At 44.6% G+C, this 19,048-nt stretch overlaps 1 pseudogene; it reads left to right on the top strand.

Moving 5' to 3' along the window:
• The first annotated feature begins 1,647 nt into the window (after positions 1-1,647).
• LOC146772569 (zinc finger and SCAN domain-containing protein 10-like) lies at positions 1,648-11,259 on the top strand (annotated as a pseudogene).
• Positions 11,260-19,048: the final 7,789 nt, after the last annotated feature.

The following is a 19,048-nucleotide window of genomic DNA, read 5'->3' as shown; positions in this document are numbered from 1 at the left end:
TTTGAGGCTTTCATACCGAGTCGGTAACGTAGTACTTCCTCTAAAAAATTGACCTTGCATCTTGGATTTTCACTTTCCGATGCCGGTGCAGGTGAGTCGATGTCAGAGCTAGTAGTGGTTCCTGGGTATTGCTCAGAATTGTTCGTATTTGGAGTATCTTGTGGTTTCGTGTCGTACTTTTTGGCAAAAGTGTACACTCTTCCGAATTGGTAGTCAAGTTGGTCTCTCCTGAATTTACGATTCTTTCTTTTTATGATATCCTCTTCGTATTCGTCAATGATTTGATTAAGGATCTCGTAGTTCTTCTTTATGAGTTCTCCCCAGTTAGAATCCTCTATGTGTTTGCTTAATGAGTCAACTTCAGTTTTTGCTATATTGTATTCCTCTTCTGCATGATCTATGAGTTGTCTGATCATGTTATTAGAACATTCTTTAAGGTTCTCCTCCCATTTCTTCATGTATTGAGGGTTGGTGGAGTCTGAAGGGGGAAAGATTAGTATTCTTAACCCCCGTGGGATTCGGTCTGCTTCAAGGTATTTTTTTAAAGATTCTGCTTCCCACCATTTGCTGGTTTCTCTTTTTACTGCGCGTTCCAAGTTTTGAAATGTATTTCTTGCTGATGTAGGGTTTGGTTTGGACGTTGTGCTCCTATTGGTTAGAGGTTCAGTTGAGAAAGTTTCCTCAATCCTTGTTGAACGTTGTGCTCGTCGGTCTTGGCACGATGCCATGGGTTCTGTATTTGATGTATTTTACAAGTTTTCCGATGTCACCTGGTAGGTGGTGTTTGTTAGTATCTATTCACAGAATTTCAAGCTTATCGGTTTTCGAGGATATGGCCTTATGGTAAAGTTTTTCTTCGGAAGAGGGGAGAAAGGCCCCTATCCCTTACTCGCCAGGTAATAAGCGTTAGTCGAGAGGTACTGGTTCTTGCCCAATGACAGGGGGAAACCCCTATCCCCCTAGTTTTAGCAAAAGTTCTGATGGGTTGTCAAGGCAAGATTAGTGTATTCTGATTCTTGGAGGAAAAAATTCCAATTCAAAGCAAGTTGATTTAAACGTGAGCTAGTCTAGGAAGAAGCCGGGCAACAGGCAACCAAGGCAGACATCCAACCAGGCACCAACCAGGGGGAACAGAAGCACGCAGGGCAGGAAGGCCGGAAGCCCACAGGCCAGAGGAACGGACCAGGCCGAACCCCACCCAAAAACGTAAAAGCCCAGGAGAGCAGAAGCGCGCACCAGGGAACGGGCGGACGGCCACAGCACCCGCCAGCCCCGGCACACCCCCAGCAGTGGAAAACAGGGAGCCAAGGCCACAGGCCAGTACAGCAGAAGAGCGCAGCACAGGGAAGAAGAAATGCGGCACCCACCAGGGGGACAGGCCAACACCACCAAATAGAGACCGTCCCCCAACCCCCCGCCCAGACGCCATCCAGCAACAAGCGCCGAGCAAGCGGAAAATAAGTAGGACAGGGAACCCACAACCGGAGGCGGAAGGCCCCCCCCCCCCCCGCAGCACCGGGAAGCAAGGCAAAGACAGCGCAGAAAGCCACGCAACGCCCCCAACCCAGCAAGCAGGAACAGGGAGCGCCACAAGCCAGCACGGACAAACCCCAACAGGAATCAACCAGCAGACGGAGAGACCAGAGGATGCCAGGTCCCAGAGTAGAAAGCGCCAGCAGCAAGCAAGGTGAGCACACCACCGAAGCAGCCAAGCAGGTCCCCCAGCGAAGACCGCCGAAGCAGCCCACCGCGCACAGCCAGACCCAGCAGGCAAAGCACAGACCACAGAGCCAGAGGAACATGGAGCGAAGAAAAGCGGAACCGCTATGCGGTACTCACCACAGGGGCAGGAAGAGCACACCAAAAGCGCCCTGCCCCCAAGACCCAGCCCAGGCGCCCTCCAAGACACCAGCGCCGGACGAGGAAGAGAGCTGCAGCCACCGGCCAGACACCGACCCCCATCAAGTACCGCCCCTGCACCAACATCAGGAACAGCAGGGGCAACAAGGAGGAAAGGAGGCGAGCAGCACACCAAGGGAGACCAGGAGCACCGCCCGGCGCAGCCCCTGGACTCCCATATCAGCCACAGCAGCGTGTCTTCCTGTCAGGCCAAGCCGTAGGAAGACGCGCACTGTAACCCGGAAGAAATCCGGACATCCGGCGCCCCAGCCGCAAAGGGCCGGGCGCCAATCAACGCGACTCCCAGCAAGCCCGGCAGGCCAGGAGACGCGGAAGAGGACGTCGAGGACAGCCCAGCAGCCCTACGAGACATCCATCGAAGAAATCACAGGTAAGTCAGCAATACATCCTATTCTGTCGGAAGACAGAAAAAAAGAACAGGGTGCATGCTGGGCTGGTACCGCTTATGTACTCCCGGCGGGAGGGAGTGGGTTAGGTATCCCAGCATGCTCCTGTTCTTTTTTTCTGTCGCGGAGATAGTAATCTCCACTTGTGAGGAATGGGACGAGGACAGAGGGACCTGGGGGTAATGGAAAGGAAGCGCAGAGGGTTAATGTGCCTGCTGCTAAGAACATCTACTATGCAGATCACAAAGTGCACATAATGTAAATAGGTCAGTGGGTTACTGCTTTTGTCAGAGAGACCCTATTGTTACTTGCAGTTAATAAGTTAAAATCCTAACATAGAACAGTGAGCTCTTAACTGTCATGTAAAAGCTGCATGCAAATTGCAAGGTATAAATTAGAGCGTTATGGTTTTTTCCCCAGTCTTTGATTATCCTAATGTTGCAAAAAAAAGGGTTCATTTGGGTAGAAATCAATTCTGATTATTAAAGAGAACCACCAACCATGGTATTACGTTTTAAATTCTGAGTTTGTGTTTCTCCAGACCAATCTCTATTAAACTATGCTGCCTACTAGTATGGTTGTCATGCGACTCCTACACCTTGTAGTCATTTGTCAAATGTAAGATTTCCTATACAGTGATTGACACGTATGATTGATTGTCTCTGTGTAATATGTGTGATGTAAAGTGCTCTGACACCCTACACTGGTATTAGTGGTGCTGTAAATTTTTAGATACTTTATTATTTTGACATTTTTACACATGCAAACAGTCTCTGCAAAGATGTTTCCTTATTAGTACCAGTGGAACATACAACTGCAGCAGTGAGAAAGGTGACCAGTCACCCTTTGCAAAGGGCCCTCCACTTCACAGCAGCACAAGTCACATTTCAGGAACTTTTGATCCGTTTGAGCTATAAACAATTTACTAGTTAAAATCGTCAGATTATGCAGCAGATGATATATTATGTGGCAAATATGGCAGAGCCATAATTATGTGGGAAACATTTGCAAACTAGGATATTTTGCCATTCATGTTTGAACTGCTCTTGTGGAAAAGGGAGAAGTGCTGATGACAGCAACTCCATGGCTGGGAGACAAATGGCTTGTGATGCCACATTTAAGGATATTTGGGACATTCTGTGATTGGAAACGTATCCCACTTTGTGAATGTATTTTAATGTCAATAACTCATATTAAACCTTAAATAAACATGTGTATCCATTGGTTAAATTAAATAACGTGATAAGCTGTAACCAGCTAGTGAAATGGGAAACAAATACTAAAAATTGGGATATTTTGCTCTTTCTGCCACACCTCTGACTCCTCCCACTGACCCAATCCACTGGTTATTCCCGCCCTCTGATTCTCCGCCCACTGTTCCCCTACTTTCTTCCCCCCCCACTTCGACCACTGGGTATAACTCAGAAGCACCAGTTATCTGCTGGCTTCAGCCTCGGCTTGTGGTACCAGTGGCTTACAGAGCACACATGGAAGCAGCTAAGCAGCCATCCAACTCACAGGGAATCGCTGCTGTGTATGCAAATACATAAATTACCAGAATCACATGCTCGCGTTGTTTCCAGGCGGTACATGAATTGGAAGTTAATTGGGAGAGGTTAGGAAACGCAAACAAAAATAAAGTACAATTCAGCACTTTTAGTAGCAGGCCACTGGAGGAGGCGTGACCAGAAGGGGGCTACAGTGCTACAATCTGAACATTGGCGTTTATTTTTCACCCAAAAATGTTCCTTTGATTGCTGGCTGATGATTATTGCACAGAATGCACTTAATAGAGCTACGGGGAGAGGAGATCGCACATGCTTTCTTTCTGGTTATGTAAAGCATAAATGTCACTTCTACATGGCGTGTATTTCTAAGGTTTTAGTTGATGCCAACCTTTCTCAGTTATAGCTGATGGCTCTGCATATGCTTTGCCTTCAAAGCCAAGCTAGACCCTTGGCTCAGCTCTCCCTAACATTTTGGTGTCTCGATTCCCAGTTCTAAAACCGTTCATTGACTCTCACTCTGTTCCAGAAACAATGAAACAAAGAAGAAATATTTTTCAAAATGACACATTTTAAATCTCTTAGTCAGTGTTGCGATCAATACAGACGCGAGTTAGAGAGAAACACGAGGTCTAGTCCCTTAAGGTCTATATCTTGTGCTCGAAAACGGACTTGTCTGACATTATTAGATATGTGGCTGCAGGGCTTGGTGAGATAAAGACCTTCCGGGTCACAAAGGGTAGAGCTAGCACAAGCTGAGATCCGTGTACACGGAGCTCCAGTCTAGTTCCACGTGTTTTGTCACTTGCAGCGAAGCCCTGGTTTGGGGGTGTGGTCAACCGGACGAGCATTTCGCTTCATTTTATGCAGCCAAAGTGTCAAGGACGTGGAGATTTGTGTTGTCTTAATTCCTAGTGGCCATATAAACGAGAGGTACTTAAACCATAGCTCAATCAATTCAGCAGTAAAAAACACAACCACTCGTTGAGAATGAGCTGTGAGAAAAATAAGTTGGAAACACACAACTGCTACAAAACCATGCTCCCTTCTGCACTATGAAGAAATCAAACAGTGTAGTCAGAAAATATATATCTTACTCAGTACAGGTAGCAACGCCTCGTGAAGAGAGCACAGCTCAAGCAGAGAAGCTCTAAACAATATATTTGATTTATTGGTAAATACTCTACTTATTGTCCGGGAAGGAGACACCTGGGCGTAGTTCGCGAAGTAGCGCTACGCGTAGCTACGCAAAGTGCACTACGCGAGCTATGCGTAGCACTTCGCAAACTGCGTAGTACCCTGTTCGCACTGTGCAAGATGCCGTTTTCAGTGATTGCACAGTGCGGACAAGCATCCGGCACTGTGCAATCATTGAAAACGGCATCTTACACAGTGCGAGCTGTAGTTTTCTGCAGCTCGAGTAGATTTTTACTCGAGCGGCAGCTTTCTCAACGCAGACTGGTAGTTTCTCATCGCGAGCGGTCGCGAGCATACGGGACCACTCGCAATGAGAAACCTGACCTCCCCGCGTTGAGAATCTCGCTGGGAGGTTTATTTTTCACGCTCGCGATCGCCAACTTGATGTTGCTGATCGCGAACGAGGAAAAAGTCTCTCCGGGATGTCATTTTGCTTGCTCGCGGTCGCTAACTTGACGTTGAGGACCGCGAGCAAGCAAAAAATGACCGCTGCACTACGCAACGCTACGCGTGTTTGCACTGTGCTACGTGCAATTCGCGTAGTGCGAAGTAGCGCAAACTTCGCAAACTACGCGACCGTAGCGTAGTGCTTTGCCCAGGCTTACTGCTGATGCTAGCACCAGACTCCGCTCAGGTAGGACGTTGTCACTAACCACAGATTTTGCTGCTCAAAGTTATCTAATGTGCTTTTTTCTTTTTTTACAGTGAGACAACTGTGCCTCAGATACGGGCACTCGTGGCTAATAAGAATGAAACATGTCAAGTTAATACTTTGATAAAATTGATTGCGCCCAGGACCAGCTTCTAAACTCAGGAAATAATTATTTTATACGTAGAGCGTAGAAGCACGGACCCTCAGGAAATTAGTTTTATATATGCAGTTTCGGGGACAGCTGGCATATAATCCCATGCTTCTAATTATGTATGTATTTATACATTCATTCATGTATTTATGTATTGATTTTGTTATTTAGTGCTGTGAATACCCTTACAAATGTGCAAGATGGTGATATATATTTGGTGAAAACCTAGAAGCACATCCATTGAGGAAGCACAGAAGCAAAAAAGTAACACTGTGGAAAAAAGGAATAGGAAAAATGAGATTATGCAGGAAAGACAGCGGTAGATATTGGAGTAGTTAACCCACAGTTCCAGATTACATTTGCCCCAGTGAGACAGGGAAGTTGTATGCTTACTGTGGCCTAAACTAGCATGTGGCCATTTCCTGTATGAAATAAACCTGCAGCAAAATGTTTCCCAACAAACCTGTCTTGTGTGTTTATTTATGATGTGCATGCTATGTCCTTCATGTTGGGTGAGTTGCCTATATTGGCACTAAGGCTCTTTAGGTTGGCCCTAAATTAATTGAGAGAGATGGCCAGGCCCAGCCTGAACTGAGAACGTTTTTCCTTCAGTTCACACTTTCCTAAATTTAGGAACAACTCTTTGCCTGAAGCTCACTTATAATTGGACCCAATTTGGCTAATACCATTTACTTCTGTTACTGAAAAATCAGGGACACATTGCCCCTTCTACAGTGCACATGGATTAAAGTAGGACCCTCCATCCAGCTGATAAGTAGTGGAGAGATCATATTCCAAAAAACAAACGATCCCAGTGCTTCCGCTGAAACGGAGAGCTGACTGTGATCTTTTGCAGTATTTGCACGTGATCTAAAAGATAAAATGGACGCTTTGGGGATGCTCCATTTGTGCTGCCCAAACTGACCGGAGCAATGTAAGCATCGGAGTCCTTTCCAGGTTGTTTTTCAAACCCACTGTAAAGTGAGGCATCTCACAGCAGGCAGCAATAGGACTGTCTCCATCCTAAACCACAGACAAGAGGCACAAAGAGGTGTGAGGTTTCTGCACTTGGTTGTCATCATTCCAACTGAAGGAATAATTAAGTAAAAAAGAGAGGCCTCTCCTGGACTCTTCCTCAAATTCCCAAACAGAGTCTGCAGTCTCTTCCCACAGCCTTGCCATCCACCCAATGGCGGACTAATCAGCAACTTCTTGCCAACCAAAAGGATCATAACATTTCTTTTCCTTGCTTCGGTGTCTGGGTCTTCTCCCTCCTGACCATATACAATAAGGAGCTTAGGGGTAGAAAACAGGTCATCCCCCACTCTTATAGTCATACACAGCAAAGGACCTGTTCACACGGTGATACTAATACTCAAATCCCTTCACGTCCATTATGAATCATTTAAAAAATCTATTGGACTAGCAGTTACATTTATACCGTCTGTATCACCGTTTTTAAACACTTAAAAACTGTCTGTTGCGTTTGTTCTAACTAGTGTCACCCACGGTTAAGCCCATCCTCTCATGTGATGTGACCTGCTCAATTGAGCAGAAGAAATTGTGAAAAAAATGTGAAAAAAATGTGAGGGAGGATTAGCGGTGCCTCACGGAAGTAACACCAAGGGAGAGAGCAGGATGGTACTCGTCTGCTTCCTCAGGTTCTCATCATCAGCAACCACCAATCCTAAACAAAACGATGATAAAGTGAAAGGAATTTTTTTTTTTTTATATACGAACAAGGTGCTAAGGTGTGGTATCAATTACTGCCTCTGCACCAGATACTTTCTCTCAGTGTGCGGCAGAATCAACCCAGATAAACTTGGGACTACGGGGACAGTGCTATTGCTCCGCTCGTCCCAAATTTAAAACTGAGCTAGATCACACTGGCTTTTTAATTTTATTCAATGCTGTGTGTCTGCTTATTAAAAGCCAACATGTTTCATTGCCAAGGAATGCAAATATTACACTTCCAGTGTCTGGGAGCACAGTCCTCATGATCCATCATGTCCTGGGCAAGGCCTGGGGTATTAAAAATGGATCCTACTGGGCTCTATTATTCTAACTTCCTCACTCTGTGCATGTTTTACACATGTAGTATAAAGAAATCCACATAACACACACTCTGGTTGTCGGCTCAGGGGTATGAGCAGGGCACATAGAAACAAACATTATAGAGGTGGTCTCAACCTAAGTGATTCAACTAAAATGTCTGATAAAACTATTAATTCTCTTAAGCATGGAATGATGCCACCACCGCTCTATGTGCCCAACTCGTTACAGGGGTAGTAGTCTACTGTTAACACCCAGGGCACGTTTGCTGAATCCCTCTTGGTCTCTGGACAGGTTCAGATCTCTCATAGTCCGTACAGGCCTAGGCCTTTGAACACACAATTTGGTTAGTGTGACGCCATGGCCAAATTCAACAGTCAGGATACTAGACACACAAGCGCTCCAGGAAAGGGAACTTCTGTGAGAAGGGTGGAGGAGTGAAGGTATATTTCTCTACAAACATGGGTGAATTGATATCTGTCATGAATACCTGTGAATTCAAATAACCTTTGTCTAATAGAATTCACGCCTTTAGTTCGAATCTTCCATATTTTTCAATATGTGCTGAATCACCCTTTATTAGGAAGAACTTTGCCAACCTTTTGATGAAGATAACCGTTCTCGTCAGCGGATGGGATGGAGGATATTTCGGATAGCACAAGAGGTGGTGTCTTTACTGTTGGAAACACAAAGATTACTCATCCTCCAAGGGAACTTAGATTAGGGTCGGATGAACTTCTGTTATGTTTGGCTGATTGTCCTCTTACCACCCTCATCTGATTCCCTTTGTTTTTGCAAAATATATTTTGTAGGTTCTATTTTTATTCTTTTTAAACACCCACTAATCTCTCTATATCAGGCAGTTCTCACATTTCCTAAAAGTATTTGGTAGTTCAACATTAAACGAAAGGCTGAATCTTATGACGGAGGACTGACAACATACTTTGTGAATTATAATAGATCACAGATATCTGAATTTAGAAATATCTCCCAGATTTGCATCCCCACTACCTTCCGTTGAAGACATTTCAGGTTTGGGCAGAGTACAACCCATGTAGGTCTCCTGTTATGGATTAAAATAGCTCAGAGAGAGTGGGCTGGTTTTCATTACTACTCTCCATATGCTCTGATTGAGCTAATTATTCTAGTAATAATTGTTCTATGCCAATGTAACCAATGTATGTATACATTTATTTATGCAGTATTGGTCTAGCACAAACCTAGTCAATGACAGAGAAGCCAAGAGTACTGTTCCTCCCTGAGCACTAAAATAGTAAACAAAACACGGCTGTATTTACAATTGTTCTGAATATATGATGAATTATAAATTGAAGAAGGATTTCCTTTGAACCGGGAATACTTTAACTAGACACTGCTGTACCTACAATTGAAATATATGAACTTACAAAGGAATTAAATTACTTACATATATTGTTTTGTTTACTATTTTAGAGCTCAGGGAGGAATTGTTTTTTTAGTTCAGGTTGTGCCCACTGTGTGGGTATTTGCTGGGTTGTTTGGTAACCAATAGGCCTGGGCCAAAATTCCGTTCCGTTCGCGGAAATTGCGATAATTTGGCATTTTCGCGTTTTGCGGAAAGCGTGAAAATGTTAAAATTTCCGCATTCCGCAGCTTAGCGATAATTTGTTTCTTGTTCGCGCTGTAAAATAATACATTCTCGCGTGCGCGCGATCGCCTTACCTGAATCCCCGCGTTCGCCGACAAGTTTTCCCGATCCGGTCGCGTTCTCCACGAGATGTTGGATTGTTGGTAGCCATTTGCGCTGTCTCGCGACAGTTCGCGCCCGCAGTAACGTCATACGTTGTGTGATCACGTCTTTCTTCTCACGATCATGCACCGCAAAACAAGATGGCTGCGCCCGCGAGCAACCGCATGGGTAAGTTGGCGAGCCGCGACCACGCAGAAAATACCGCGAACGGGCGGGAAAAAAACTTCCGCATCTTCGCGATATTTCCGCGTGTTTGCGGAGATTTTTTACATTTTCACGATAATTTGCGAAAGTGAATTTCGCAAATTCCGCCCACCCCTAATAACCAACCTCTCCACCCTTTAAAGCACTACCGAAGTTTAGTGATTGTTAACTTTGCCCGAATATTTAGTAGTGCACCCAAGTCTAGACCTGGTTACCAATAGTGTTTGTTGAGTAAGAGTACTGTTAACAAGTGATTTGAGAGATAGCTAGTACGTGGACTGTTAGTGCATCATGATGTAGTGTTCATTGAAGAGAATGCATTGTTTACTCTTTCCTGAATTAGAGCAGATGGGGGCTTTCCTGATGATCCCTATTATATTTCATAGCCACGTCTGACTGAAGTTTTATTTCATGTTGAAACCCTTTGTAAATATGGGTGCAGTTTACAATTCTGTAATTCTTTTTGAATTCAGACCAGTGGTCTGTTGATAATGTATTAAGTTGTAATTCAAGTTATTTATGTCAATCCTATTTTAAAACAAAAATGGATGAAAAATATGTCTGTTCTTTTCCAGTAGACAAGCTCTAAAAACAATTCATAAATTAAACAGTTTCTAACTTCCTTTGTTCTTTTAGATACAATTTAAAGTTTAACTTCATTGAAATGTGTGACAGCTTTTGACATTTTCAGTGTAGTCCAAGATGTAACTGGCAAGATTCAACTGGCATAATGGAAGGCTACGGAGGCGCATCACTGAAAAGGAATTATTTGTATGAGCATGACAGTCAATATTTTCCAGACAGGCAACCAGTGTGAAGAAAGTGTGCTCATATAATTGGGTAAAACAGTATGGAGACCAAACTGAGTCCTAAAAATAGTCCTAGCCCTTCAGAAAAGGTCAGCTGGAAGCTAGAGAGCAGGTAGGCTAAGTTCAGCCATCGCTCCCGACTGAAGAGCTGGAGCTTGTTAAAATGAAGCCGGGGGATGATCCAGAAGACTTTCTACTGGCCTTTGAGTGGACCATTGAGAAGTCTTTGTTGCCAAAAGAACAGTGGCCAAGCCTTCTCGCTCCCTTGCTCTCTGGGGAAGCCAAAGACATTTTTCAAGCTCTACCTAGCAGTCTCACTGAGGATTATACTCATTTGAAAGACGCTCTCCTCTACCATCTGGGCGTGAGTGAGATGACCGAGGATAACTGTCAGAAAATGTTCTGCATTATTGAGTTTTTAGCAGGGGCGAGACGAGGACTGTGGCCAATCTGCTGAAGGACTGGGGCAGTAAGTGGCTGAGGCCGAAGATCCGGAGCTCTGATGAGGTCGCAGAACTTGTCGTACTGGAGCAGTTCATCCATGTTTTGCCGCCTGGAGCTGGGGGGTGATTGAGTCATGGGCAAGTGTCTTAACTTGAAAGTGCTGTACAGCTGGTTGAAGGTTACATGGCCAAGGTTAGTTGGCCAGAGTAGACCTGAATCTAGCAGCCCACCATGGCTGCTCTCAAGTAATGGTTCTGAACCACAAAAAAGAGAAACCCTTCAAAGGTAAGATAGGATCTTGGAGGAAGTTTAGGAGGAAAAGAAGTAAATGGGTCCAGTCATATCAAGAAATATTGATTTTAAATGAAAGGGTTACATATATTAAATTGTCATACGTAACAAAGCTGATAGGAGCTATAGTTGCAAACGTGTTCTGGAAGTTTTCGATGGCTGTTTACAAGGTGACTTCCTATTAAACAGAATCTGAATAAATGTTGCTGTGTACTAGTAGGATTGTATGTATTTCTCCTAGATGTTCTGTGTGGACCGGCCTTGAACACAGGCTGGTGGTCTTCCTACTTTACCTTTGATCCTAGTGACAGATGCAGTGACAGCACTAGATGACTTTTCACTAGTGACTGTTGTCTCTTTAAGAGTCCCATGTTTACAGTGTTGGCGGAATCCTTTAGTCTGTGGTCTGGATAAGGAAGGCACATCTGGCAGACATCAACTCTCATTGTCTAATAAAAATTAAGCACCCAGCCGTTTGGCTGTGTAAGGAGTGTTCTTGCCCATGCTGGCTACATATATCCTTCCTAAGCCGCTAATAAACAGTAAACCAATATATAGGTGTTCAATTTTGCCATGGGCAGCAACATTATAGTTATGAATTTTAATATCTGCAAAGCATGCTGCTGCCACACAGTAGTTTTCTGGCTCTAGGCTAGCCTGGGATGGAGCGTCATAGGTTTGACTGGCGTTAGTGGGAAACAAACACGTCTAAAGATCTTTTCAGAATACTGTCCTGCTTGCCTGACCCATTGTGAAAATTTGTAAATGAGACAAAAAAAGCAGTATTAGGTGAGCAACTTTAAAAATGGCCATATAGTACAACAGTCAATCGGAATAGGCCTGGGGGGAGCACAGCCATTGATAATTCCAGCAGGTGCAGCAATTAAAGCATAACATTTGAAGGCAGGTGAGTAACTTTTGTGGGAAAGCTAGCTATGGAAATTTGTTTTGTAAAAATAAGCCTGTGGTAAAAAAAATTACATGACAATAGCAGCCATCTGTGGGGCATGGAATAGGAAGGCTCTAACCCACGCCAATCATCTAAATGTAAATCTAAATCATTACGAAAAGACATAGGCTCTGAATTGGGTTGGTAAACAAGTGTAAGCACGGTGGTCCACATGTGAGACTGCCAGAGAGATTTCCATCTTTGAGTGGATGGAAATAACACAATGTTTTGTGATCAACTACTGAAAAGGCCCAAGAATCATTGTCTGAAGGGAAAGTTTCATGTGAGGAACATTTCTGTTTATAAAATTGAACTCTAAGACATGTTTTTGTTAAGAAGAAACTGTTGCTGGAGTTGCCGTAATGTGATTGATTAATTTCTGGGAGTTTCAAAAAAGGGAAGTTTCAAAAAAGAAAAGAAAGACTCCTGCTATGAGTGAGCGGTGTCAAATGTACAAATATGATCTCAGAGGCGTTTTTGTTAAGAAGAAAATATTGTTGAAGTTGCCATAATGTGCTTAAATAATTTCTGGGAGTTTGAAAAAAGAAAGTTTCAAAAAAGGAAAGAAAGAAAGACTCTTGCTATGAGTGAGCGGTGTCAAATGCACATGTGCTGGTAAGGTCCTGGCAAGTCTCTGCTGCCCTTATGTTGTACATATAATGAGGAGATAAATGCAGAATGTTTGCTTACATGTTATGAATAAAATAGGAGTGATACATGTACAAGTGGACCTATAAAGCCATATCAGGTGCCCTATGTCTCAAATCTCTTGGGGTAAATCGGTTCAAATATAAGACTTTTTTGTGTACATAAAAGAAGAGATTCCTGAGCATGTTTGAAAAAGTGCTATAGGGTTAACTTGTGTTTCTTATATTCAGGCATGTGATGTATATGTATGTTAATCTGTAGAGTCAGGAGCAGCAAAGGAATAGAGCTAATGTAACTGTGTAAATATATGTTCACCCATTGTTGATGGTGGTGAACCGTAGGAATCTTGTTTCATGGTGATGGAAAACACATATGTAATTTAAAGCTCATCTTCAAGATTAGAGACTCATGAACATGCTCTGTGGAATACTGTAAGGTAAACCTATGTCTCTCAGGTTTATGATACGATGTTATGTTGTGTGAGTATCTACTTGTGGACCCAAGAGGGAAAGTCGTTCTTGTCAGCATATGGTCATACTTTACCTGTAGTAGAAGCTGTAGGGATGATGTCTCCAAACTCACAGATTATTGTCACTAGTTTTGATGACTTGTACATATATAAATATCCCAATAATACATATTATTATTATCACTGACCGAACGCTAACTAGGGGACATTGTCATTTAGACCTATATCAAAGGTTCTAAGATGGTAGACCCAAATTTTTTTTTTTAAGAGAATGCGTTCAGCATCTCCGCCTGTCTCATCCGGTATTTCCAAAATCACCCTTTCAGGTTCGTTGGCTGTATGCTGAGAAGTAAGAAAGTGGATTCTTATCCGTGTGGTGGCTTTCTTGCATCTGATATTGCTACGGTGTTCTAATTTATGCCGAGTAGATTTTATTATTCCATTCTTGATTTTATTTGCCTGCTATCGCCTTGACATAAGCATGTGTCTGCTTTTGTATGGATTCAAAGAATCATTTGGGAATTTAATTTCCAGCCACCTTCAATTTGTTTTTAAATGCCCCAAGGTGTGCTTATTTGAAGGTGCTAAGGTTTATACGGCATCAGTGAGAGTGGATAGAAAGAACAAACTGTACCATCTAAACTTCGTCGACCCAGATGATGTTTAGCGTGGGACAGTAATACTCTTCCCACACCTTTTTCTGTTATTAGTTTGGCATTACAGGGATGATAATGAGCGTTGCGGTGGTAAAGGTGGACAACTTCTCACACGGTGTGTATCCTTTGAAATAATAAGTGGAGTTTATAATCTTGATTTTGAATAGCGATTAATAGGCTAATGATAGCCTTGAAGATCTTTTGACTGAAGACAGTCGGGTGATAGACAAAACTGATTGATTAATGCATGGTAAAATCCCAGGAAGCTATGGCATACTGAACACAGAGATTAAGGGCCGTTAGCTAGCGGCCCAATCAAATATAGCTAGCGGATCTGTAAGGTACCACCTTAGTAATGGCAACCATGGGACGATTTATCAACAAAGCAGTTCCAGTGTTGGCATGGAATACATAGAGATAATTTCTCACGTTATCCTTATCCAAACTCGTAATGGCAAAGTGTTCCAAGATAAATATATGGAGTAACTAATCACAATCGCGATCGTGGTTCAACAATGAATAATAAATGAAGTTTTTGTTTAACATAAAAATCATGAATCTGGTGGCATGTAAGGCATCTGAACTGACATTAACCAATATAGTTACCCGCCAGTCAGAACGGAATAATTGTTTTACAATTAGTAGTAATCGCAGTCCAGTTACGTAGTTATTGATAGTATTTCATCAATACTAGAGCATGCCCTCATCAATAAAAGAGTATGATTTATTTAGGTTTAGGGTTATTTTTCTGGTATAATCAACCCTTTAGATAAAGTCAGGTTGAAGCAGGTCCATACCCACAGATTTACTTTTCAAAAAGCAGACAGTCAAGGAATGAACAAATATCCAAAAGTGAGTTGAGCGCCAGTTCCGATTGTAGTCACATTCTAAGGAAGACCGGGTCAGAGGAGCAAATTTCTATTTTCATGCTGCTTTCAGTGTGAGATTTGCATGCAAGGAGAGCAGTGGAGGTGTGGTCTGCAGGAATATATCAAATGCAATGGCACAACACATCATGAACACTGTATAGCATAACATCACCACATTGTTTTCTGGAAAATTATGGTTATGGTGTGAGTAATTCAAGTGATCTCTGTAACTATTCCAGTTTCAGTAATTCATGGCACACACATAGCTACCTCCATCATACAATTAGGTGTGTGAAGTTGTAAGTATGTTTCCATGAAGTATTCTAGTACAAAGGCATCAAAATTAGACACAAATAAATCAAAACTTAAAGATAGAGGAGTACCCAAACGTTTGCAAATGATTATGCTAGAACATCTTAAAAATGCACTTTACAACCAAAGAGGCACATAAATCTTTAGCCTTTACCATCCCCCCCAGCACACATACCGAGCATTCTTTTATGGAACAAATCTTTTTATTTGTTTTATAAGGCAGACCAATGTACATATACAGCCATATGCCTACAACCCCGTGGGCCGGCGGCTATGAAACAATGCATAGTATGTACATGTATACACAGCTTCAGTACCTTCAACCCGGGGGCTGGCAGCGCTTATGAACATGCCTGAATTTAAATTAAAAAAACACAAACCGTCAAGAGAACAGTGTATTTTGGAAAAAGAGACAAATAAAAGAGCAGAAGCCCCCCTCCCACCCCAAGAAAAAAATAAGAAAACAAAAGGGTGACACGTCCCATCCCCACCGGCAACACCCCTAACTCCTCGTCGATCCGAGTAGGGAGTCACCTGTTCCTGAGCTCTAGGGATCAGCTGGAGGATTTGTAAGAGTTTGGGGCAGGTGACTTCTCGGAATTCTTTGGATAGTAGAGAAATGAAGGGGGCCAATAAGTCTGCATAATTTTTGCCTTTATGATCCTGTACTAGGGAAAGACGTTCCATAGCTAGGGTCGACCACAATCTATGTAGCCACGCCGTGTGGTCCGGGACTGTCGTAGTGCCCCAGTGAACCAGGAGCACTTGGCGAGCAGCGAGTTACGCTAAAGCCATCTGCCTGCCACGCAGGGACTGCAATGGGAACGTTATGGGATTGGAAAGTCCCAATAGAGCGTAGGCCGGAAAGTGGGGGATCTCAGTCTCAAAGGCCGCATCTTTGTCGTTTAACACCTGCTCCCAAAATCGTTCTAGTCTCAGACAGTGCCAAAGAAGTTGTACTAAGAAGCCGGTTAAGCCACAGCCCCGCCAGCATTTCTCTGTATGGTTCTTGTCCCATTGATCGATACGGGCGGGCGTGAGGTACCAATAAGATGCCACTTTAAACGCGGATTCGGTCCCAGTGGTATTGATGGCAGTGTGGTGAGCTCTATAATAAATGTTGTCCCACTCCTTGTCTTGCCTCCCAACGTAACTGACCTTTCGAGCGACTCGCTCTCTGATCTGGCACAAGTAGAACATAAAGTACCGCTATCAAATGCTTATCATCGGTCTTGCTCATTACCCATCTCTCGAAGGGTGTAAGTTTTCGAGAGGCTTGCGGTAGATACGCCGCTGAGGTAGCCCAGTGGCGTAATTCTAGGTAGTAGAACTCATCTGTACATGCTGGTTGTAATCCTGACGTATCTGCGCGAAGGGAATGATGCCGTCTAGGTCGAATAAGTAACCCAGGCGCTTACAGCCCACCTCCCTCCAACGCTGAGCAATCTCGGATTTACAGCCCAAGGGGAAGTCAGGGTTATCGACCATCGGAGTCATAGGGGAGGGGAAAGTTGTGAGGCCCCTCTTTAGCGCTACCGCATCCCATACTTTCATTGTGGCCGCCGTTACTGGAGAGGAGTAGAGGCCACAAGCTTGGACTTTACGTGGAAGCCAGATCTCCCTCCAGATATTCGCTCCAGCGACCGTCTAGTCCATGAAGGTCCAGTGCTTTTCAGAAAGGGGGCGGTTCCACTCTAGCACATACCGGAGATGGGCGGCCTGAAGGTATCTGTGGACCAGCGGTAAGTTCACCCCACCCTCCCTCTTGGGTAGTGCCAACTGTGAGACAGACATACGTGCCTTCTTGCTGCCCCAAATAAATTTATTGATGGCTAGCTGTAAAGCTCACAACGCTTTGGGTGGGGGCACTAGGGGCAGAGTCTGAAAAAGGTATAGGATCCTCTGCAATATCGTTATCTTTACTGCAGCTAAGCGCCCGCACCACGCCAAATTAAGCTTAGAGCATCCATCCAACGCTTTCCTAGTCTGGTCCACCAGAGTCGAGTAATTCAGCTCCAGCATGCGGGAGATTGAGGGGGCAAGGAGAATACCTAAATAGGTCACTGGGTCGCTAGACCAGTGCAGGGGAAGGCTCTTTTGAAGTAGGTCTACATGTGCCTGGCGCGAGGACAAGTTGAGCACCTGTGACTTGTTAAGGATGACCTTAAAGCTCGAAATATGCCCAAAGGACTCCAATTCGCTCACCAGCGCAGGTAGAGACGTGAGGGGCTCTGCGAGGGATAAGATGACATCATCCGCATAGAGGCTCACCTTGTGGGTATCTCCTCCGAATCGGAGACCCTGTAGCCTGGATGATCTTGTATTCTTTGAGCGAGGGGTTCCATGTACAGGGCAAATAGGAGGTGCGAGAGTGGACAACCCTGCCTCGTGCCCCTAGCGATCACAAAGGGGGTCGAGGACACTCCATTCACCTTGACGAATGCCCGGGGGGCATGGTAACTGCATTGAACCCATTGGATGAAGCGAGTTCTAAACCCGAAGCTCCGTAGCGTGTCAAACAGGTATCCACAGTTCACCCTGTCAAACGCTTTTTCCGCGTCCACGGACAGGAGCACGGCCTCCCTATGAGATCGATGTATGCTGTCCATGAGATGCAGGCGCTTCGTATTATCCCCACCCTGACTGGTGGGGGTGAACCCCGCCTGATCCGGGTCAATTAGACCTGCCTTAAGAGGGCCCAGCCACGCTGCAGGAATGCCAGAATACCCACGAAGAGCTTTGCGTCGATAGTGAGCAGCGAGATAGGGCGGCAAGAGCTGCAAAGCCCAGGATCTTTATGAGGCTTGAGGACTGATATTGCGGCTCCGGACATGGAGTCCGTGACCGCACCTCTGTCTAAGAAAGAATTGAAAAGTCATGTCAGGACAGGTGCTAATTCCCTACAGAATGTTTTGTAGAAAAGGGTAGGGTAGCCATCCGGCCCAGGGGATTTATCTAGCTTTAGATGGGAAATGGCTGATATGACCTCATCCAGACGTATGGGGTCCTCTAGTTGCTCTGCCTGGGCCTCCGGGAGGCGGGTAAACTTGCTTGACTCCAGGTAAGCCCCTATCTCGGAGTGTCTGATCGCCTCTTCACTATAAAGGGATTGATAGAATTGCCTGAACTCTTCTACTATTTGGGAGTCTAAATGTACTTCCTTGCTGGAAGGCCACTTCAGGGATGGAATGGCCGCTGCCACGGTTTTGGTGCGTAATCGCTGAGCCAACATCCTCCCGCATTTATTGCTACTCAGGTAGAACTTGTGGCGAGGGCGAAGCAAAGCATATTCTGCCCTGTCCAGGTCTATGCGTTTAAGGAGCAGTCTTTTCTTTTCCAGGGACCTCCAAACTCTCGGGGCACCCGTACGCTTATGAATAGCCTCCAACTCTCCTACTTCTTGTTCTAAGCTCTGTCGGGCTTCTGTAAGCTGTTTATTGTCAGCTGAGGAAAGTGCCATAAACTCTCCTCGAATAACCAGTTTGAGGGTATCCCAGATGGTTGCTAATGAGGTATCCCCAGTGTCGTTGTGCTGAAAATAGTCAGTAATCTTCGCGCGTACACGCTCTACATTGCTAGGCAAGTGCAGTAGTCCCACCTGTAGACGCCATCTAGACGGAGTGCACCCGACACCCCCTGGCTGTATGTGAATGGAAATTGGTGCATGGTCGGATAGGGGGCGCGGTGCTATAGATGCATCAGTAACCCTAGGCAAAAGCGATTTGGAGACGAGGAACATGTCCAAACGTGCATAAGATTTGTGAGCTGCGGAGTAGTAGTTGAAGTCCCTGAGAATCTGGTGCTT

This window comes from Triturus cristatus, chromosome 12 (assembly GCF_964204655.1).
Source record: "Triturus cristatus chromosome 12, aTriCri1.1, whole genome shotgun sequence".
In the NCBI taxonomy this organism is placed as follows: domain Eukaryota; kingdom Metazoa; phylum Chordata; class Amphibia; order Caudata; family Salamandridae; genus Triturus; species Triturus cristatus.
Note: the sequence above shows the minus strand (reverse complement) of the source record. Positions and strands in the feature narration are given on the sequence as shown.